Consider the following 25,207-nt stretch of genomic DNA (forward strand, 5'->3'; position numbering starts at 1 on the left):
GGAGTTCCCTGGTTCAGTTTCTGGATCCAGCAACATCAACAGAAGTTTTTCCAAGCAGATGTCGCCCTCGGCAGACAATGGTAACCCTCCGAGTGTACTTCTGCCATAAAAAGCAGAACACGAATGCGAAGAGAAGCTCGGCCAAACGCGTAGCTCCAAACGTTTAAGCGCCAATCATTCGTTTATTGGAATCGAATATGACATACTGTTCATCCCCTAAATAATTTAGGATATAATTTTGGAACTGTTTAGGGGCTTCATTTGAACTGCCGAACTTCGAAAAACCTAAAAGTTTTATTCAGAGGTCAACATTTGGATAAAACTCAGAAAACCGGTATGTGCGATCAAAAAATCTGGTTTATTCGATACTCCAAAAATCAGGATTTCAAAAAAACTGTCAATAGATTTCCAAAAAAAGCGGTGGAAACCGGTTTGGAAAAACCGAATCAATCACCCTATTATTTACTCTTTGCTACGATTGCTATGTCGTCAGCATATGCTATGGCTTGACAAGCAAGTAGGGCGTTAACGGTTAAATTCCAAAATTGGGGAGAGAGAACGCCCCCTTGAATACCGCCCTCGGTTTTAGAGCACTTTGTTGGAATTTGATGAGAGAATAATTAGAAAAACACTAGACATTAAAAAAATTATAATTCAACGTTAGAATACAATTTAATATCTAACCTTTTCGTCGATATAGAACACTAACTTCTTCTTTTCCTTCGAGAAAGACAATGGGATTCTAATCGTTCGCTATCCTAATTTTTTGTAGAGATATGAGTATCTTGTATTGGAATTAAAGCCATGAAGTACTGCAAACAAAATAATTTTAGAAGTCGGTATTGTGTATTTGAATTGAAAACAAATTACCAATAATTTTACACGTCCTTGTAATGATGAACAAACATCCATGACACAAAAGTATAAATGTATGCGATCAGGTTGTTTGGACAGAAAAAGTCACTAAATGATTGACCGTTGGAAATGTGTCCTGGACATGCAACATGCAACAAATGGCACCTATAAAATACAATACCCACGTCAAGGAATGCCGTTTCGCCAGCCTTTATGTTAATCTATTTACATAAGCATGTTAATTTAATTGTCAAAGGACATACATACTTATCTACATACAAATATGGCTTCTTGTACTGCATTCTACGACAATAAATCGCTACAAACGTCAGCGTTGTTTATTGGTTTAACACTAATGTCCTTTTTATCCATGCAGTTAAAAGCCAAAGAACAAACGTGACAATGACGTACATGAATGTGACAAAGGAGTGGCAACGGGAAGATGATAAAATATATGGGCAGAAGAAATAAACTTTTAAGGTGGATAGTATAGTAATGGTTGAAAGGCTTCTGACGGATAAGTGGTCAGAACCCATGGGATGGATGTATATATAAGTATGTTAAGACTTCATTGAAAAATATAGAATATTTGCATGAATAATAGAACAATCAAAGAACAACATCAGTGATTAGAGCCCTTTAAGTTTTGAAAATGTCAATCAAAAAGTCTACGTCATACGGAGGAGCATCCTAATGTATCAGAGAAAAAATGTATTTGATACCGTTTAATTACTTTGAACTGGTGGCGCATCCAGCTAGGAGCGAAAGGTTTCTTTCGAGTTCCGATTTACAAACAGAATTTATATGAAGTTCTTCAAGTTTTGACGATTCCGGCCTTAATATTTTTAGCTTAAACCTCCTCATTCCTAAAGTAAATGACAAGGTTGGAAGTGGGAATTAAAAGCAGCTTACATTCGAAAACTTGTCAAACTTGCCTTTTGGCGTTTTATTTTCCACAAAAAGTGTTGAATTTTCATTGCCCTCTTCTTTGTATTTGTGCTCAGAGGGCAATGAGAAGGCAACCTTTAATCGGTAGAAAAGAAAACGCCATAAGTTCTTGAAAACTTTGGAAGTGTTAACCTGATCAAAAAAACGCTTCTAGGAGAGTTGCAGGTTTGGGAGGAATACTGGATACATTCGCCCAAAGATCCAACAAACATCTTGGAAAATTCTCAAATTTCTTCAAGTCTAAGCTTAATTTCCACATCATCACAGGACATAACATATCTTAATCTTCTTTATCTTTTCTTCGTATTTTGTCTCTATATCTCTCTATCTATATTTTTGCCTATGTCCTTTTACGACGAAACGTCCGATAACGGACTGAGGCTGATCGACTTCGCTGGGGCCCGAAACATGATAATATGAAGTACTAGGTTCCAGCATAAAAAGATCCTTCAAGCTACATGGCTGTCTCCAGATCGAAAAACGAGAAACGAAATCGATCATGTTGTGATAGACGGAAACCACACTTCCAGTGTGTTAGACGTACGTACACTCTGAGGGCCAAAAATCGACTCGGACCACTATTTTGTTGCAGCCAAGATACGCACCCGCCTCTGTGCAGCAAAAAATGTGCGCCAAACAATGCAAGGAAAGCTTAACGTCGAAAAGCCGCAATCACAACTGACGGCCAATTCACTCGCCACTCGACTCTCACACCTACTCTCAGAGAGCACTCTTCAACAAACTAACATATGCGAGCGGTGGACCTACATTTCCCGCTCATTAAGTATCGCTGCCGAATAAGTAGTCGAATTTCAGCGAGCCCGAAGAGCAACTGGTACGATGAGGAAAGTCAAAAATCTGCAGAGAAAAAAGATGTCGCATACAGAGCCACGCTGCGATCGGGTGAAACGCGAGCCATGTGGGACCGTTATAGGGAACTGAAGACGGAAGCGAGACGTATTTGTCGCAATAAGAAGAGAGAGGCCGAAATACGTGAGTGCGAAGAGCTTGAGATGCTGGCCGACAGGAAGAATGCCCGAAAATTTTACCAGAGAGTTAGGCGACTTACAAGGTTTCAAGACCAGGGCGAACTCCTGTAAGAACAACAATGGCGACCGAGGGACCGATTTACAGAATGGATATGTCCCACCGCCTGACTATGACGAGGTGCGAATAGCGATTACGCGGCTGGAGCTGTCGGCCTACCAGCCGAGCTATTCAAGTACGGCGGCGAAGAGCTGATAAGGCGCTTGCATATATATAATCTTAGATTAGATTAGGTTAGATTTTGAGAAAGGAGCAGGTCACCTAGCTACCGCAACCGAAACGATGTATTGTAACAAACCTCTATTCAACTGCGGGTCATCTTTGAAACCTCTCGAGGTCCTTTGGCCGAATGCCATTTAGGTCATGTGCTTCTAGGTAGGTAGGTTCTAGCAAGCGAACTCTGGTCCTGGTAAGGGCTTCACAGTGGTACATAATGTGCTCTGCTGCTTCCTGTTCTTCATTACACAACCTACACTGGTCAGATTTGACAACTCCTATGTTTTACAAGTGTTTCACTCTTCGCTTTAGGAGCGACGAGCGCCGCTCTGCTGTCCGAGTGTATGTAGATGTGTTTTTTGGTTGCCGCAATTTCTACATACTGCCTCAGACAAAGTTCAATGGCGTGAACTTTGGTCTGAAAGATTAAAAGGAGCAGTCTGGGTTGTATGCCGTAAACTCCTGCTCCGACGCCGTGGTCAGTCTTTGAGCCGTAAGTATACCAGATGGGGCTGCCTTCCGAAGTTAAGGTCGTTCGTTGTCCCAGTTATTCCTTGGAGTTTTGTGAGAAGTTAAACCTCGGAAGGCACAGGCCCACAAAGCTTATGCGCAACCCATCTTCTTGTTCTTGTTCTGAGGGTGGAATGGTGTACATACTTCTCGTCCTCTTGTCCGTGAGATGAGCCTTGCTGAAAATAGTAGAGCCACTTTCTTGATTACACTGTGTAGGGGAGGCAGGTCAAGAAGCACCTCGAGAGCTGCCGTTGGTGTTGTTCTCATCACGCCAATGATACCCAAGTACGAAAGTCTCTGCAGTTTGCTGAGCTTAGCCTGTGTAGACTTCACTTCCGCCTTCTACCACCAGATGGGTGCAGCGTAGTTGAGAATGGGACTGGAGATGCATCATATATCCACCTCGCCAATTTAGGTCTGATGCCCCAGTTCTGTTCCATAAGTTTTCGGCAGGTCAAGAAAGAAGCCCTGGCCTTTTGAATAGTTTTATCTATATGTGGATTTCATGAGAACTTTTTAACAAGGATAACTTCTCGATATTTGACCTCTTCGGAGAAGTGTATCTTTTCACCTTGAAGGAATGGTTCTACTAATTTGTCCCTTTTCATTTTCCTGGAGAAAATGACTATGCTAGTCTTCTTCGGGTTTACGTTTAACCCATTTTTATTAGGAAGAGGTTGAAGATGGTATCTTCGAACTTACCTCTGATTAGGATAGCAATGTCATCTGCATAGCCCTGAACGTGGAACGGTTTTCGCTAAGAAGGCAGAGTAGTTCATCTACTGCAATGTACCATAGCAGAGTGGAGATCACTCCCCCCTACGGGCAACCTTTCGTAGCTAAGAATCTAACCCTTTCCTGTCCTAGAGTGGATGTAATGCTTCTGGATTTAAGGACGTTTGCTATTCAGCGACATGTGGTTTGATCAACCCCTCTGCGCCGGACGCAATTGTCTATTAGAGAGTGTTCTGTGTTGCCGAAAGCGCCCTCCTCATCCAAGAAGCAACCCACCACCATTTCTGTGCCCTCCAGGGACTTTTCAATTTCCTTGTAAGATTCTGAAGAGCGTGGATAGTAGATCTTCCTGGAAGATAGGCATATAGGTGTCTGGGCAACGGGTTCCTGGTAAGGAAACTATCCCTGATATGCCTGTCTACGATTCTTTAAAATTTTAGTTGAAAGAACGTAAGACTAATTGTTCGGTATGACTTTGATTGGTCTGCTGGTTTTTCCCCGCACCTTTGGGATGTAACGGACCGTCACTTCCTACCATTGTAGTGGAAGGATAGCAAGCGAAAACGGATATACTCTTATGCAGAAGGTGGTCAGATGAACGCACGTCCGACGACTGGAATTCAAGTGTGCTCTGCCCAACCCACAAGAAACTCGATCCCGCCATTCGCGCCAACTAAGGCGGGATCAACCTTCTAAGCATAGGTTACAAGGTATTATCGTGTGTATTATGTGAAACACTGATACTCACCGTTAACGAACTGATTGGGCCTTATAAGTGTGGCTTTATACCAGGAAAATCCACCATAAACCAGGTATTCACATTAACAAATCTTGGAAAAGACCCGAGAGAATAGGATCGACACACACCATCTATTTGTCGATTTCAAAGTAGCTATCGACAGCACGAAGAGAAGTTGTCTTTATGCCGCGATGTCTGAATTTGGTATCCCCGCAAAACTAATACGGCTGTGCAAAATGACGTTGAGAAATATCACCAGCTCCGTCAGAATTGGGAAGGACCTCCCGAGCTGTTTGATGCAAAACGAGGTTCAGACAAGGTTACCTCCTTTCGTGTGATTTCCTTAACCTGATGTTGGAGAAGATAATAAGATCCGCAGAACTGAATCGCTCTGGCACAATACTTTACAAGAGCGTACAATTGCTGGCGTATGCCGACATCATCGGTAAAAACATAAAGCTACGTTTGTTCTGCCTTCTCGGGATTAGATAGAGAAGCAAAGCGAATGTGTCTGGTGGTGAACGAGGACAAAACGAAGTATCTCCTGCCATGACACAAACAGTCAGAGCATACGCGTCTTGGCACCCACTTGGCACTGTTTAGAGTTACAAGTTTGAAAAAGTAGACAACTTCATTTATTTGGGAACCAGCATTAACACTAATAATAATTCCAGCCTTGAAATCCAACGGAGAATCACTCTCGCCAACAAGTGCTACTTTGGACTGAGTAGGCAATTGCGAAGTAAAGTCTCGTCGTACAAAAATCACACTCATCATGCCTGTAGTAGTGTATGGCGCGGAGACATAGCCAATAAAAACATCCGATGAAGTGGCTCTTGGACGATGAGCTGTATGAGCTTTACAACGACATGGACGTAGTGCAGCGAATTAATATTCAGCTGCTCCGCTGACTAGGTCATGTCGTTCGAATGGACAGAACCGCTCCAGCTCTGAAAGTATTCAACGCGGGTCGTGATGCTGGTAACAGAGGAAGAGGAAGGCCTCCTCTGCATTAGGAGGACCAGGTGGAGGAGGACTTGGCTTCACTTGGCATTTCCGATTGGCGATGAATGTATTTTAAAGAGCGTATTATCTGAGCGAATTTTCAGTATTTTCTGGTGATATATCTTTAGAAGTATAAATTTGATTTTACCGAAATAATCTGCAAATAACAGTTATTATTGGAATTTTAAATTATATGTCTTAGATAACAGTTTTCGAAGGCTTTTATTTATAAAAGTCATAAATAACAAGTAAGAAAGTCTAAGATCGGGCGGAGCCGAACATTAAATACCCGGCGCAGGTATTAAGTATAGTTTTTTGCTTTTCCGAAAACTACCGCTACATGATAAGCAGGGATGGTTTTACCCCTATTTTAATCATCTTCGATAGAACGTTCAGTTAGATATAATGAGATAAACTTATATAGTCATATGTGAGCGGTATCACGCCCATTTTCCAAAATTCCACATAACGTTACTTCTTTTCAAGGTATTGTTAGTATCAATTTTGAGTAAATTAGCGTCCTTAAATTTCGAAATAATGAAGTTTCAGGCATATCTGAAATTTACCGCTATATGAAAAGCGGCCGTAATTTTAGTCCGATTTCAATAATTTTCAACGTTTTGCTTTTATGTGGCAAGCTCAATAATCATAACGAGTTTGGAACAAATTGGTAGAACGGTTACCGAGTTACGTATATGTGGTCATAAGTGGGCGGTGCCACGCCCACTTTCCAAATTTTATCATAAACGTATTTTTTGGTAAAGAATTATTGCAAGCGGATTTGGTTTATATTGACACCTTATATGTACATACTAATATTCACTAAAGAAGCTTGTGTTCCAAATTTAAAACCTCTAGGTCTATTTTCACATACATACATACATACTAGCAGACCCGGGCAGACGCTGTCCTGCTACACACTTATACATAGGCTGGTTACATGCATCGTAGATATTATGAGTCTTCACACCGAAGCTTGGTACTCGGTAACTCGGTGCTCGGTAATTTTTCCCATGTATTTTGTTTGTGTAACACTACATAGTTTATCGAATACCGAGGTCGGTGTGAAGACCCATATTGTTTCTTACGTTTCATTTGATATCGAAATTTACAAAAGATTGTTATTAGTAATAACTTATTACGTTTGAAAAAAAAACCATATCTGGTTACGATTCAAACATCAGTCAGGGGAATGGATAACATTGATGGTGTCCAAACAGTAAATTTTTTGTTGCTGTACCTGTGCGCTTGTTTATATGTATAAATACATACTACACTATTTTGTTGCTATCTAACTTATTTCTCCCCAACATAAACATACATATGAAGCGCAGCCGCGAATAACATTGGGAAACTCCCGCTTCGGATATGGGCTGTTTGTAGTTAGCGTAAACGAACATAGCGACACGTGATTTTTAAGAATGTTGCGAGAAGCATAGAAAAAATTTCGATAAAAAAAAAATTATCGGATTCAAAACTATCCTATCTTTAAAGTTGGAACCAACAAAACACACCCACAAAATTTCATTGAAATCGATTAAGCGGTTTCGGAGATCAGCATAAGCGAACGCAGTGACACGGGATTTTTATACATTAAGATCTTTCTTTTTCGTGATTTCTCCCACTGTGTGATGTCTGCTCATTATAGACATTAAATTAATATGGACGGACTTAGAGCAAGAGAAGCCAAATCCACAATTTTAAGAATTTTTTTCTGTCTGTTAGTCTGTCTGTATGTTTGTACATCATCACTCGAAAACTAATACATGGAATCGTATGCAGTTTTCACCGATGCATTGCTAAAGGTCTAGCTTAAAATGTAGGGAACAACTTAGAGAGTTACCACCTATTTCAAAATTTCAGTTTAAGTAAATTGACAAGATTAAAACAATATTGCAATATGGTTGTCAAACTAAATGGGTTTAAGAAAGGTTACAGTCGAAAGGAGGTTTCAGAAGCTTTGCTGCCAAAAATATTTTTGTAGCGGGTTGCCACCTATTTATAAATTGTATTAACTTAAAGCAGAGATGGGCAAAGTGGCTCCGAGGAGCCTTTTGCTCTCAGGACCCGCCTTGGCACATTTAGGTACTAGATAAGGGTGACATCAAGAGCCAGCATGAAAAGGGAAGAAGATCGTTATAAAATTTCTTGTACTCCGACTTTCATTAATAATATATATGATGCTTTTAATGTATTTTTTACATCCCCTTTACCCTGAGAGAACTGCTTTACTTCTTGCGTAGCTCTTGATGTCTCTTTGACTTCTTTAAAAGCCAAAAAAATGCCTATCTCTGAGTTATAACGGGTGATTTTTTAAGAGCTTGATAACTTTTTTTTTAAAAAAAACGCATAAAATTTGCAAAATCTCATCGGTTCTTTATTTGAAACGTTAGATTGGTCCATGACATTTACTTTTTGAAGATAATTTCATTTAAATGTTGACCGCGGCTGCGTCTTAGGTGGTCCATTCGGAAAGTCCAATTTTGGGCAACTTTTTCGAGCATTTCGGCCGGAATAGCCCGAATTTCTTCGGAAATGTTGTCTTCCAAAGCTGGAATAGTTGCTGGCTTATTTCTGTAGACTTTAGACTTGACGTAGCCCCACAAAAAAATAGTCTAAAGGCGTCAAATCGCATGATCTTGGTGGCCAACTTACCGGTCCATTTCTTGAGATGAATTGTTCTCCGAAGTTTTCCCTCAAAATGGCCATAGAATCGCGAGCTGTGTGGCATGTAGCGCCATCTTGTTGAAACCACATGTCAACCAAGTTCAGTTCTTCCATTTTTTGGCAACAAAAAGTTTGTTAGCATCGAACGATAGCGATCGCCATTCACCGTAACGTTGCGTCCAACAGCATCTTTGAAAAAATACGGTCCAATGATTCCACCAGCGTACAAACCACACCAAACAGTGCATTTTTCGGGATGCATGGGCAGTTCTTGAACGGCTTCTGGTTGCTCTTCACTCCAAATGCGGCAATTTTGCTTATTTACGAAGCCATTCAACCAGAAATGAGCCTCATCGCTGAACAAAATTTGTCGATAAAAAAGCGGATTTTCTGCCAACTTTTCTAGGGCCCATTCACTGAAAATTCGACGTTGTGGCAGATCGTTCGGCTTCAGTTCTTGCACGAGCTGTATTTTATACGGTTTTACACCAAGATCTTTGCGTAAAATCTTCCATGTGGTCGAATAACACAAACCCAATTGCTGCGAACGGCGACGAATCGACATTTCACGGTCTTCAGCAACACTCTCAGAAACAGACGCAATATTCTCTTCTGTACGCACTGTACGCATTCGTGTGGTTGGTTTAATGTCCAATAAAGTAAACTGAGTGCGAAACTTGGTCACAATCGCATTAATTGTTTGCTCACTTGGTCGATTATGTAGACCATAAATCGGACGTAAAGCGCGAAACACATTTCGAACCGAACACTGATTTTGGTAATAAAATTCAATGATTTGCAAGCGTTGCTCGTTAGTAAGTCTATTCATGATGAAATTTCAAAGCATACTGAGCATCTTTCTCTTTGACACCATGTCTGAAATCCCACGTGATCTGTCAAATACTAATGCATGAAAATCCTAACCTCAAAAAAATCACCCGTTAGTAATAAGATTATTTAAATACTGAAGTGCACGATATGTAGAATCGAGTTGTAAAAGTGTAAATTAAATTTCCAGGAATAAATATGTACCTTAAAAATATCATCGGTGATACTGCAAAGTGGTCTATGTCTGTTAGTACGCTTGACACTTATATATATGACAAAACTGTCTACCTTTGGCTGATGAAGATGAACGATTGCCAGAAGCGATCAGATACAGATAACATATCAATTAAGCACCAGAGGCAATAAGTGACATAGAACGTTTTGCAGTATCACCGACGATATGTTAACTAACACCTAACTTAAAAATAAAGAATGCTTCCTAATCGAAAATTTGTTTGAAAATCTCACTTCATAAATCTATTCTATTTTTTATGAATGAGGCCATACGAGTTTTGGGAGGGAGTAACAAGACAAAAATAAGATAGTGTCAAATCTTTCTTCTGGAAGCAGCACGAGAGTTCCACATTAATGTGTATTATTTGACCACCCTAATGTACATTCTATATAATTAATAGCTTTTTTCAACACCTACATACTTTTCCAATAAAAAGGCCTCCTTCAGCCCCTATGTGACCTATTCATCTATCCCTGCAAAAAATCGGACTAATCCGGGATGACTCCGGGAGCAATCGCAAATGAACATTCGGCTAATACGACTTCTGATCTCTTTATATGGAATGAACTGTTCGCATTTGTTCGAGCATGTCCTATGAAGAGACTAATTGTTCACCTTTATACCCGAACGGGTATAAAAAGCGACTAGTTACTTTTAAAAAATAAAAATAAAAATTTGCGCCAGCTGAGATTCGAACCGGGTTGCTCAGTTTGGTTAGGCGAATACTCTCTCTGTGTGCCAACGCCGCACATGAAATTTCATTGACTAAGTGCGTACATATCATTAAATCGTTAATAGTACCCGTTAGAGATGAGTTGGAGACTAATTGATCTCCAATTATACCCATAAGGGATTATTCGAGACTAATTGACCTCCATTAGTACCCGTATGAGACTTATTGCGACTAATCTTTAGAGATTAGTCGCACAATTTTTTGCAGGGATGTAATTTTATTCGATTAACAATGACTTTATATGTATGTATACCTGTGAGTAAGTGCGATGCTAAATTCACAGCGAAATGAAATAAAGCAATAAACTAGGTACATTTTTCTGAAGCGGCATTTGGCATTTAATTTGCATGCATTTGCAATCATTTTCTGCCGATGCGAATAAATACAAAATATTTACTTAAGAATATTATTATTTGGGGTAGAAGCACTTCTACATAAAGCGAGTCGTACTACTCGTACACAAATTCTTGTGTTCAATTGTGCCGACGTGTTTTTGTCGATGCGTCGGGGGTCCAAAGATGTTATTAAGTATTAAATTGCAGGATTTCGTCCTTGCGCCAAGCATCCACCTTCTACATAGTACATCTGTACATTTGGTTGTAACATTTGTGTAAGTATGTGTGAAATACTTTAAGTAATATTTCTTCACTTACAAAGCTAAACTCAGGGTCTTGCGACTGCCACTGAAAGGTGTAAAAGATGCGTTTGCGAAAATTTATTGCATTTTGCATCTGCGGCATCAATGCGTACGCCCAATTGCTAGCCAGTCACTCGACTTTGTTATTGTTTTTGTTTGCCGTCATCTAATTTAACAGTCTCTTTTTTCAGTTTTTTCTCTAGATTAACTAATTTACATTTCAGGAACGCCTGCGAAGTAACCCCTGCTGTTGTAGTGTCTATTCCTCGGCGGTTTTCTCATAAAGTACAGTGGTTAGGAATGTTAGGAGTAGATTAAATTTCCTTTAAATATGTGAATATTTTTTTAAATTAAGGTATAAATTTTTAGTTATTTTTAAAGGCGACAATGTTTTCTAAAATGTTCCTTAATATTACTCCCGCAACTTTTGGTATTCAACAAGCTTCTACTTAGGGACACGAATTTCGATACGATACGATACCATATCGATATTTTTCCCATTCGATACTGATACTTTTTAATCGATAGTTTTCAAACGATATTTTTTGCAATCGAGTACCAGAACCCCTGTATCGTAGCGAATCGTAAATGTACATTACAAAGTTAATGTAGCTAACTCCACATAAGCAATCACTTATTAAAAAAAAACCATATAAAATGACGCACAAGAAATCGCTAAGAATTTATCTTGTATCAAATTTCAATCCACGTTCACCGGAGCGCCGTAGTAGGTATATCCGAAATGAGAATATCCACCACGACTTCAGAATCCCGACAGTATGAACCGAATTGGAGCAACGGAGGCGAACTATGCATCAAAATTAATTTGCAAGATCTCTATTGCATGTAAACAGGTACTCAAGATTACGACGGAATGACTTGCCAGTCCAGTTGTAATATTTTTTAGGCCCAACTATGGGATGTCAGTTAAGTGAATAGATTAAGATTTGCAAGGATATTGTTAGGCTCTTAAGTAGGGAAGATTCAATAAGTAAAAGTAAGGTTAAAACAAGTAAGAAAGTCTAAGTTCGGGCGGAGCCGAACATTAAATACCCGGCGCAAGTATTAAATTTATGTTTTTACCCTTCCGAAAGCTACCGGTAAGCCGGGGTGTATCAATTTTGAGTAAATTAGCGTCCTTGAATTTCGTTATATTGAAGTTTCAAGCATTTCTGAAATGTACCGTTATAAGAAAAGCGGCCGTAATTTTAGTCCGATTTCAACGTTTGGCTTTTATGTGGCAAGCACAATAACCATACCGAGTTTGGTACAAATCGGTAGAACGGTTACCGAGATGCATATATGTGATCATAGGTGGGCGGTGCCACGCCCATTTTCCAAAATTTTATCATAAACCTATTTCTTGGTAGAGAATTGTTGCAAGCATCAATTTTGGATAAATTAGCTTTAATATTTACTGATTTATCGAAGATTTCGTATTTCTCCAAATTACCGTTATATGGGATGTGGGCGTGGTTACTGTCCGATTTTAAAAATTGTTGGCCATTCGGTACCAAGTCCAACAACTGTGCCAATTTTGGAAGAAATTGGTGGAGCATTTACCAAGATATACACATGTAACCATAAGTGGGCGTGGCTGCGCCTATTTTCCAAAAATTTATAATATTCTTATTTTTCGTCTAAAAATTATTGCAAATATCAATTTTGAGTGAATAATCTTCAGTAGTTACTAAAATATTGCAGTTTTCGTATTTCTGAAAATTACCGTTATATGGGAGGTAGGCGTGGTTATTGTCCGATTTTGCCCATTTTCAATACCATCCGTCCTACGCCCGAAAAAAGTGCACGTACCAAGTTTTGTTAAGATACACAAGTGCGCTCGTGTATAAAAATACGATAGTGGCCTCGTCTTGTTTTATTGAAAAAGAGAGGGAATCTGATAGTTCAGCTAATGGAACTGTTCCTTACCTACCTACACGCTTTCAAACAACGTAGATTCCTGGAAGAATCCCGGAGCACGTTCCACGCGTTCGGTAGGAAATGGTTTCTCCGTAGTTGAGGCCGTCGGTCGGCAATCGATAGATAACCAAATGCATAAACGTTTTATTCACCGTTGCTTCAGACTCATGAGAAGAAGATAGAGGAGGATAGCTAACTATCTAACAAAACCGTTCAAGTTCGAATTTCAAACTTTAAAAAAAAATATTAAAATTTGTAAAAGTTTCATCAACATTTCAAACTTTTTGTGTCACGTAAATTCTTTCATAAAAAGAAGGTTACACAATTTTTTTTTATATGGAAAAAAATGCACAGAAAAAAAATTTGCAAAGCTCAATGGAAAGTTCTAGCTACTTCAAACTTGTTCTTTATTATACAAAAATTTAAAAGGCTATAAAACTGCATACTTAGAATTAAAAAAAAATATATCTGAACAAAACGATTGAAATTTGGATGAATATTTGCTGCAATTCGTTGTATTTTTGTAAATCTTGAACAAAGTTTTAAATTTTGAATAACGAGGCTTTCGTTAGATAGTGAGCTTTAAATGAACCGCAGGCGTTAAAACGTCCAAAATTGAATTTCAAAAACTTACAAAATATTCCAAATGTTAGCCAGAGTTATAAGAAATCCGATTGTCATATTTCATCAAAACCGTGCAGCCGTTTCTGAGTGAAGAGCAGTCTCACATCGTGCATATTTTTGTTTTCATCGAATTTCAAATCACTGTATACCGATGAAAAAAAGTTCTTAATTAAAAAAAATAAAACTTCTAATTTTTGAAATTCCTTTTCAAAAGTATTCTCAGACTGAAATCTTCTTAAATCTCTTCCGTCTGATATTGTGATAAACATGTCTTTAAATAAAATAATGAACTAAATCGAATTTGGTTGTTCGAACAAATGGCAACCCCCTTAAAAAAAGGTCAGGAATAAATCCCTTTCAAACTCATTTCGATTTATACCCATCTTTCAAATTACTGAATAATTTGAATGTAACTTTTTAAACACGTGGCAACTCTCTTGAAACATTCGATATATTCAAACTGAAGATTTCTTAACAATCTTTCATTTGACTGCGGTATCTTTATATTTCATTTACTTTTTGAATTAGTTAATTAAGTTAGACCTTTCAAACAGATGGCAGCCCTCTTCGAAAGTACTTTCAAGCTTAATCATTGTTAACTTTCCTTCGCCGGACACTGCGATACATACATATTTCAATTAACTGACGAATTAAGTGGAATTTTAATTTCCAAACATGTGGAAATCCCACTAAGTACAGTTCAGAAATAAAAATTTTTCAAACCCCCTGCGACCCTCTAGTGTTAGAACACTTCAAAAATATTCTTAGAGTTCAAACTAAAGTTTTCTTAACACTGCTCCGTTTGAATTCGACATTTCTCGCAAGTGGCAACGCTCTTCAAAATATCTTCAAACTACTTTCGGAAACCCCTTTTGTTTGGCGCCCATATGGTGATACATATTTCCCTTACTTAATATGATTTTTAAACTGGTGGTAACCCTCCTATAGTTCAGCTAGGAAACAAAGCTTTTCAAAACCATTTCGATTGAGGCCCTGTTTGTAATAATTGATTTATTTTTTTAAATAATTTGATATAATTTTTTAAAAGGCGGCAACTCTTCAAAAAAGTAAAACCTATTTTACATCTACAGTCCACGGCTTTTAGTTGGACGCCTGAATTTTGAAAATCGAAGCGAACGGTGCGGATTTAATGGCATTGGTTAGTAAATAATTTGGATTTAATTTCTCAACAGGTGGCAACCCTTTTCGAAATTTCGAAAAACTAAAACCAGTTTGCACATATACAAACCAAGCGCTTTAATTTGGCATATTACTTTTGAAAATCAGGAGATACGGTACAGATCTTTTTCCTGAACAAAAAATTCCTTCGCATATTATATATTTAGATACTTTTATAAAAAAAAATGGCATACCTAAAGAATACGGACCGTTGAGCTAGAGAAAAAAATGTGAACGTGGTCCATCCCTTTTTGCTGAGTTAAATGATAAACTTTTTTTTGGTGCATGTTGACAGGGGCGGCGCTAGGGGGCGCTAAACGTGGAATTTACAACATTTTCAAAAGCTTATCTTTCGAATACTATTGAACAGATTTTCAAAATATTGACACAGTTGGAAAGGTGGTTGAAGGACCATTCATATATATATATATACACTAAGCGAAATAGCTATATGGGACAAACCAAGTTCTTAATTTGTCTTCTAAAACATCTGCATACTATTTTCTTGAGTCGCCTTATAATACACACAAATGTATGCACGAACTAGCGGTAGTTTTAAATTATTTACTCTTTCGCTTCAAGTTCCGTTACGTTTGAGCTTTGCTTGAAATTTGAGTTTCTAGAAGGAAATAGTTATAAGGAACAAGCGCGTCCGTGAACACTTTATTTCTTGTTGTGGAAATTGCGTGATATTTTTATACAAATTTAACAATTTTAAAGACTCCTTAAGGAAAGTTGAGTAGTTTTAATTACGAAATAAATAATGCTCATGCTGGGAAAATAACTTTTTAGGACACTATGCCAAGAGGAACGCAGTTATCTACTTAGGAGCGCGCTAGTATTCTAGCTTATAGTGAATCGGGAGTCTCAGTTCGCAAAATAGCGCTAAAAGTAAAACGAAATAAAAATACCATTCAAAATTCTTTCAAAAATCCCGATGGGTTCGGAAAAATTAAAAGAACTGGTCCGAAACCTAAGATTGACGACAGGTGTAAGAGAGAGATAAGACGGTTGGCTGTCAATAAAAACATCAGCCCTAACCAAATTAGAAATGAACTTTCTCTCAATATTACGAAGAGAAGAATACAGTAAATTTTGAGTGAAGATTCCAATTTAAAATACCAAAATCGACTGGCTAATAGGGCATTCGCACGAGGCGATTTTACAGGCAACAAAAGTTGAATACGGAGTTGAATGAGAAGTTGAAAGTGAAAAAGTTGCTATCCCTATTCAGACGAGGCGATTTTCAATTCAACACGAATAGTTATTTACATTATTTAAAATGAATTTAAATCGCAAAATTTTATCAATTGGCGTAAATTTGGTAAGCCAAGCGTTGGTAGAAGTGCTTTTAGCGAAGCTGAAAGATAAAATAAGAGTAAAAAGTAGAAAAGAAGAAAAAGTATGTATACAGAACAGTGTTGGCATTTTTGGTATAATTGTACTTGTTTGATACAATTTCATTTACAATATACTTTCCTACTACGCAGTACTTTTTAGTACAATTTTGTAATCAATACTAAATATATATAGCTCTGAAAATTCACAGCAAGAAATTTTTTGTATTCTCTTTTGTTGTTTTGTTTTGAAAAATGGCTTGAACGAACCAGTATAATATAGCCTAGGCAAATTTTTAAAGAAACTTTTCGATACTAAGTTTTATTAAAACAAAATGTCGAAGTCAGCTTCATATAGAAACAAAGCCTTCGTTAGTTTTAAGAAGAGATTTTCTTAAATATAATACCTTTACGGCACTCACATATTGACAAGATTTTACTATTTATTTTATTATTCTTTAATTTTAATTATCTGTTTATAAAATATAATGTATTCTTTAAGAAAAACTGTATAAACCCAAGATTAAATCTTTGCGAAACAGCCAAAAGACAACATACTTTCGTAAAAATTTTAAAGTAGCTGGGACATACCGTTGAACTTGGCAATTTTTTTTGTCGACGATGTCAGCTGTCAGAAAATTAGCAACACCATCATCCAAGAAATCTTAAAAAACTTAGTTATATTAAAATTTAATGGGCTAAAAAACCGCACACTCAAAATAAATCTAGGAAATCGAATTAAAAAGTTCGAAATTTTTACGAAAGTGTTGTTGGTTTTTTTTAATGTTGCACAAAGTTTGAACCTTGGATTTGTACGGCTTTTCTTAAAATATAAACAGTATTTAAAAAAAAAAATTAAAATTGAATAATAGTAAGATAAATGGTCAAATCTTGTCGCAAAGTTTTGATAAGCACTTGAAGTGCTATTAAAATGTAAAATTTTAGTACTGAACCTAAAGGAAAATGTCTCTTTTATCCATAAATAATAACTTAAATATTCTTTTTGTTAAGATGTATACCTGAAAATGTGTACATACATATTTGCGTTAAATGCAGTACATGTGCGCGTGGAATCAATTTGTAAAAGTGTAAAATACGTAAACGTATGTACATAAACAATAAAACTTTCTCATGAATACCATTAAATCATTGGTCTTGAAGGGAATATACTGAGAAAATATATGAGCGAATTAAAAAGTATGTACAATTTATAGCCGAAAAGTACATTTTTTGTATAGATTTCGTACTGAAGGAACAATTTTATTTTCCAACACTGATACAGAATGTAAGCAAACACAGGGTTGCAAGGAAAAAAAGTTGAACGAGCTCAAAGTTGGCTGGCGACCAACTTTGTTGAAAGCGATTAGTTGAAAGGCCGTTCGAACGAGGCGATTTTTACTTTCAACTAAAAGTTGCCTGAAAAATCGCCTCGTGCGAAAGCCCTATAAACCAAAGCTTACGCCACGCCACAAGGCAGCTCGGCTCGAATTCGCCGATAATCATAAGTTCTGGGATGATGAATGGCAATCCATCATTTTTAGCGATGAAAAAAAATGTAATCTCGATGGGCCAGATGGTTGTAAAAAGTATTGGAGAGATATTCGCGAGCCTCGACAAATCCGCCACTCCCGAAACTTCCACGGGGCCTCTCTTATGACCTGGGCTGCTTTTAGCTACCGCGGCAAGACGCCAATTTGTTTTGTTTCTCATAAGATGAACGCAGAAAATTACATTGAAGTATTGGATGACGTTTTATTGAATTTTTCCGAAGAATTTCACGGTGAGTCTTGGACGTATCAACAGGACAATGCTCCAATCCATAGTGCTAAGCGTACAAAGGAGTTTTTCGCGTCGAAACATATTCCTGTGCTGAAGTAGCCTGCAGTTAGTCCAGACCTAAATCCAATGGAGAACCTCTGGAGCGGTCTTAGCAAACAAGTTTATAAAGGTGGACGCCAATTTTATACCCTATTGCAGCTCAAAAAAGCTATTCAAGAAGAATGGACAAAAATCGACCTAATTGTCCTACAGTCACTCGTAAATTCCATGCCACGCCGGCTAGTATCAGTCACAATAAGCAACGGAGGACATACAAGCTATTGAATATTATTTTATGTTCTTTTTCTTAAGAATGAATTCAATATTAATTTTGTTCCATATATCTATTTCCTTTTACGCTCTTGAAAACGTTTAAATTTTTACAATAAAAGGCTGAAGTAATACCTTTAACATGTTTTATTCTTGCTATCGTTTTGTCAATTTTTGTTGAAAGATAAAAAGATCTAACAATGATTGTTTTATTATAAAAAAAAAACTTATTTGTTTGAGTGCCCATATAACTATTTCGCTTAGTGTATATCTGTGTATATTTCAGGAAAAAGTAAAAAAAAGCGAAATTATGGCAATTTTTTTTATAAAAATGTATGTTTTTCGTAAAAAAATGCGTAACTAGCTATAATAAAAGGTATATTTATCAGAAAGAGTATGAAAATATCTTTAATTGGATATAGTTAGGTTTAATTACAACTGTCAACAGCATTAGCGCACACAAGGGGTGGGTTTTGGGGTTCAAACCCCCCCTAAAGCTAATAACCTCAAATACAATCTGTATCTTAAAGCTAAGAATCCAGCTCTTAAGGAAATTATAAGAAATATTTATTATAATTTCTGTTGCTTGAAAAAGCGCTTTGCTTTTGCTGTAAATTTTCATGAGGGAATAAATATACGAGCATTTTTTTTCTTGAGAGCTGCAAACTGATTTAAGAAATTTTGGTAGAAGAAAATTTCTTTTCTATTTCTCGTCCGTCGTTTTATATGAATTTTTCCTTTTTCTTGAGAGTTCAGTTAATTTTTTCGGTATTTGAAATATTAAAAAAATTTAGCAATCGTGAAAAATCACCATCTCTATCGAAAACCAGAAATCGAAAGAATGCACATAGAAGTGCAAAAATTCATGGAATCAATAAATTTATTTTTACTGACTTTTTTAAAATATTTTATTAGGTACTTTTGAAAGTTGAGCGCATCTTGAGTTTATAGAACTTTTTATTAAGCAAGTAGTTTTTAAGGAAAGAACACAACCGACTTCAATTCTCATATTCAAATTTAGGGGTACCGTTAATTTCTTCATGATCCAATCATCGGATCTCTAAAACAAATTACGGGACGACCTTGAGGTACTATCTTTCTAATAAAAAAAGGGTTATTGAAAACGGTTCACTTGGTCCAAAGTTTTGTATTCCGGCGAGATGATAACCTCCCTTTTTTTGAAGTCAGTTAAAAGCGTTTGGGTTCTGTTAATCTGTAAATAAAGTGCAGTTTATGAATTTTAAAACGTTTATTTATTTATTACATACTGTACATAAAACTTGCATAAATGTATTTTAAAGAGGGTATTATCTGAAGCAAATTTTCAGTATTTTCCGGTGATATATCTTCAGAAATATAAAACCCCCCCTAAAATATATTCCTGGTTGCGCCCCTGGTCAACAGTGAAATAAAACAACTCTATCAATGTTATATTCTATTAATTGGCGTGCTATTATTTTAAACAGTTATATTTGGTAAATTTAATAAACCGTAATGTACGCTGTTGCGATATAATGAAAATTTGGAAAAAAAAATTGCGCGATATTTGCACTAAATTTTCGCTTGCTGCGCTTATCGATTGGGTTTGAAAGCCTTAATAAACTCCGCGTTCTTCGGTCGTCGAGCGTGACCAGAGCGGGCGCGATATCATGCAGAGAGAGAACCTCCATCCAAAAACTTTGCCTCTTTTGACAATCGACGATTTGTTCCACTGAAGGACGGAGTTTGAAATTTTTCTACCTCATATCGCTTGGTAAAAAGAAAAAGTTCGGTTTTGGTGGGGTTAATCTCTAGACCTTTTCTTTCTGCCCATCCTGCCAGATCGGTAATTGCAAATTGTATAATCTCCCGGACCGTCGTGGCGAGTTTCCCCACGACCAGAATGACTAAGTCAACCGCATACGCAACGACCTTAGTGGCTTTCGATGTGCGTAGCGGGAGTTCGTTTAGCACGAGGTTCCTCAACAGCAGGTACAACGTGGGGATCTGCTAATTCCAAGGAGCCATTGATGCTTTTGGTATTCAACATATTGTCGATCCAGTTAAAGGCGACATTGTTAAAGGCGCCTTCACATCCAAAAGGGCTGCCAGCGCGTATTCCTGGTGTTTTAACGCTTGCTCTATGCTCCCAACAACCTCGTACAAGGCTGTTTCAAACCGATCTACATTTGCGGTAAGCCTGTTAGGCCTCGCTGAAGTTCTCACTAGTAAGGCGTCGCGTGATCTGCAGACTCAAAATCCTCTCCATTATTTTGAGGAGAAATGATGAGAGGCTAATGGGTCTAAAACAGCTTTGGGCAGAGAGAGCTTTTACTCTGCTCGCGCCTATACAAAATGTATAGAAAGCTTAAAAGAGCTTTGCCCGCGGGCAAGGGAGTGCCCATCAGTGGTCTAAAAGCATTTGCATTTCTGTTCCTCATCTTCCCTGCTTTTGAAATGAAGACCTATCTTACCTCCCTCCATGGCTTTGGAATATCGGCAAGGAGGAGACTCGCCCTATAGATATGTCATAGTTGTTAGCCGTTTAGTTATCGTGGCACTTGCTCGTTGTAGCATGGCTGGATAGATTCCACCCGGACCCGGAGATTTATAGGGTTGCATATGTGTACTGTAAGGTAGTTGCTTAAATTACCTCCGAATTAAAGTTTTTTCGACATTCCGATTTGAATGGATACTATAAATTACAATTTCTCTTTCGGTTTTTTGTAAGTAAATTTTTAAGATAAAAGAGGACGATGAAGCAGCAAAGTTTCCTCATTTGAAACAAAAATATTTTCAACTGCTTTGTGCATTCCATTCGCCACAACAAATGTGGAAAGAATATTTTCCTCAAATCAATTTGAGTAAAACCAGAAATAAACTAAAAATTCCAGCGCTCTCTGGTATTGAAACTGAATTTCATTTAAACAAAATGTGATTTATGTAAATGTTCCAATTTATAAAATCGATTTTCGTTTATTTATGCATAATTTAAATGGTTTATGTTATTTTATATTTGCTAAAATTAAATACCTTAATTTGTAAAAACTCTCAAAAACAGTTTTTCATCGAAGTTTTACAGTTTTTGAAAGAGAAAAATCTGTCAGCACTGTTTGAAATCGGTCTAGTTTTTTTTGAAAATTTTTCAATCGCAATTTCAATATTTTATATAACTAAATTTTGCAATAATGTACACTGTAGAGCTTTTCTGTCAGTCCACTACTTATATCATGGCAGTTGAGCGTATTTGATGCAAGTACGAACACATATTCAAGTGTCTACATACATACATACATACATAAATACTACATGTACGAGAAATTTATGTATGCGTATAAGACATCTTCTGGTATAGCGCTATCAGTGCTTTAAATACTAGAGAGCAACATAACAGCCTCCAAAAAAATAATAAACCGGAAAAAAGAACTTAAGTAAACATTAATTTACATAACTTGTGTGCAGGCAGCACCAACATTCTATCTTCATACATACATACATTGAAACGAACAGTTAATGCTACTCTTACTGAATTGCTCATACCTTCCATTGTAATGCTGATCCTTGGAGGGCAAGCTCCATGCGTTACACTCGTATATGTATGCATGTATGTACGAGAGAAATACCCAAAAACAATATAGTCACTCATCTTCACTCTTGCTTGTATTACACTGAGTCAAAAGCACATTGGTTTCTTCAACCAAGTTATGGTTTGTAGAACATTTGGGAACAAATTCGCATGTGTGGCAGTGGCTGAACGAGCAGAGGTGCTTGCTGTTATTTTTTGGCTTTCAGCAGTACGAATGCCGTCAGCGCGATATATAATTTTTATTTTATTTTTTTCTGTTTTCGGTGTTTTTCAATTACAAAAAAGCATCTGTGAAGTGCAGAACCAAATAAAACGACGAAGAAAATTTTTTCAAGTTGAACATTTGAAGACACATTTTTAAAACGGCTGTAGCTGAGTGTGTAGAGATGCTTGCTGTTATTTGCTAATCCCGCCAGAGGCAACATGTTAGAATGATAATAAAAATTTTTGTTTTGTATCTCCGTATTATGAAAAAGCATATGTGCAGTGCCAAACAAAATTTTGGTTAATGTTAACAAAATTGTGGTTAATATTACCAAATAATTGTTGAAAATATCAAGGCATTGTTAGTATTAACCGAAAACCACGTTGATTCCTTTTTAAGTTTGAATTTGGTGATATTAACCAATTTTTGGTTGATTTTTCTCTCAGTGTAGTGTTGCCATTTGCAATACTATTTCTTCGGGTATTTTGTTTTTAAGCTCTTGCGACCGATATTAAAAAAAAAAAATGAAGCATGTTTTGCGGCACATTGGCTTACTGTTTGCAACATTTTTCAATTTCATCCTCCAAAAATGTTCCTATCTACTAAATATTGCTTCAAAGTCCGCCCTATGCCAAAGAGGTTGTTGTTATTGCATAACCGCTTTTTTCTTGTGGGCGTAACATGATGGCTGTCTGCTCTCAATGCTTTTTTTAAGTACAAAAAATAGTGCTGAATACTGTGTTTACAGAGTTATACAAAAAAAAATTCACATAGTCTACAATAGCAGCACACAATAAGTACCTGGCTCCGATTTTCTCTTGGCGGTCATGGATAGTGGCAAAGCACTCCTTGACAAGCTTGAAGAAGGTCATCCTAATAGAGGGAACTGACTAGCCGCGTGGCTGTTTGAAAGGGTAAGGTTAGAGTGACTGCCCCGTGCAGAGCGCGGAGCAAACGTAGGCTGGAAAATCCCGTTGTGATACCGCCGGCCGAAGCCATTTGTTTCTTTCCCTCCACCCCAAGTAATTGAACCAGCGAGTGCGTTTCATATAGCACAAAAAGTCGAGGACGTTCGCCGAGTTCAAGTCGGCTATACCAGTACTTGTTGAAGAATTAGTTGCGCGTGTTGGCCAGGGTGAGACAATGGCAGAGATAATGTTGGATGCTGCTCACCTCTTCCTCCACTCTGCAACTGCGAAAAAAAAATCGTTGGTGGGGTATCCTAAGTTAGGATTCCTAACCTTTTTCCGTGTGCGCCAATCAGGCAGTGTCCGGTGATTATCGCGACTTAAAATATGAGAGAGGAGTGATCCAGCGCAGTTAGAGCTATGGATCGCCTTACATCAATCTTTGGCCAAATTTGTCTGGTAGTATAGCAGGTGGTTTCCACAACACACCTGGTATTTACCTTTGCAATGAGTTCAGCCTTTAGTCTGTGTTTGCAGAAGATTAGAGGTATGCCCCCCGCCCCCCCTTGCCAACTCGGCGGCTAGGCAGTTGCTAGGAATGTCCCTGTTCCCAGGGATCTATAGAACATTGAAGGAGCATTTTGATGCCAGCAGCTTGAGAGTATTCCTGCATTCTATGGCTACTTTGGACGTTGCTCTGTTAGATTTGAGAGATTTGATAGCAGCCTGGCAGTCAGGATAGATAGCGATAGGCCGTCCTGGAGGGGCGGAGGATATGAGCCACCGAGCCGCCTCCATTATGGCGTTTAGCTCTGCTTGCATGACACTACAATGGTCCGGTAAGCGAAAAGGGTACATAACTATATGTAAATTTGTTCCTCAAACCTTTGTCAAGGTTTATTCTGGTCCAGTTCATGATGCAAAAAAAAACATGGAAAACTTAACATCCGAGTGGGGGCGTTTCATGGTCCTAATATTCACAAAGGTATTTTCCAACTTCTACTAAAATATACACGTTTGTAGTCGACGCTTTGTTCGATGATATGCTCATCGCTAAAACTACCAAGACTACGTATATGTCCTCGTAATACCCATGGTTCCATGGCTCAGAGCTGTTTAAATGCTGCTCGTACTTACTACTAAGTTACCTAATTTTGTTCTATTATTTTATTTTTCAAATGTTCCATTACCACCAAATTTTCGCCCAACAGTTTTGCGAACAAAATTAAAATACCACAGTGAATTATTGCTCAGGAGTAAAAACGGTGGCGCACATTCATTTGTACATATGTATATGTATATGCACGCATACTTACTTAAGCGCAGCCTCGAAAAACTCAAATAAGTTTGAGAAGCTTTCACAGCACAAGGATTCATTCAGGCGCACGTATTAAACGCCCATTAGATGTTTAGCCATTCGACGGTGCCACTGTTTCCTTCGAGGCTTGTACACCCGCACCCAAATCCACGGATTCATTGTTTTTTTTTTTTAACTCGGAAAAATATTGTTTGCAATTTTTTTATTCTTTCATTATTATTATTTTTTTGCACGCGCCTTCACTTTTATGACTTCATTTAATAGTCCCCATACCACTTCAACGCAATGTTGGCGCAGCTTCTGGAAGTTATCGTGTCATTGCCAACATATTGAATGAATTTTTTTTTTATCTAACCACAAAGGGAGAATGAATTAAAAATGGCAAGAATGTTGGCAAAGCAAAGAAGTTAAGTGAAGGCAAGCAAACACAGAAATGAATTGTGATTACTTCGTCATATATTTGTGCATATACAAATGCATGTATAAACGTATACAAAGCATACACACATACGTATGTACTTATGCATCGACATAAATAGATGCATACGTAAACGCCCTGTGCCCTGAATGCGTTCTGGAGGATAATGTGGTCATAGCTGGGGTGAAAAATAAGGATATCGTAATGACAGCACACTTGAAGCAACTGTAATCTTGTGACAGTGAGTGTTACAGGATAATTATGTCGTATGACTTTGGCGAATTTGCATTTAAAGTGGCAGCTATGATATTTTAAGTGACAAAATGAATTTTCTGCAGGTCTAATCTGGTAATAAACTCCAAATTGTGGCTAATAAAGGTGTTTCAAAATAAATGTGACATCTTAGGATGTTATGATTAATACTTACATACATATGTACATTAGACCGTTCGTTAAAAATAAAATTTGGTTTGCCGGGTGGAAAAAG

This window comes from Rhagoletis pomonella, unplaced genomic scaffold, assembly GCF_013731165.1.
Source record: "Rhagoletis pomonella isolate Grant_MI unplaced genomic scaffold, Rhpom_1.0 Rhpom_scaffold_00010, whole genome shotgun sequence".
Classification (NCBI taxonomy): domain Eukaryota; kingdom Metazoa; phylum Arthropoda; class Insecta; order Diptera; family Tephritidae; genus Rhagoletis; species Rhagoletis pomonella.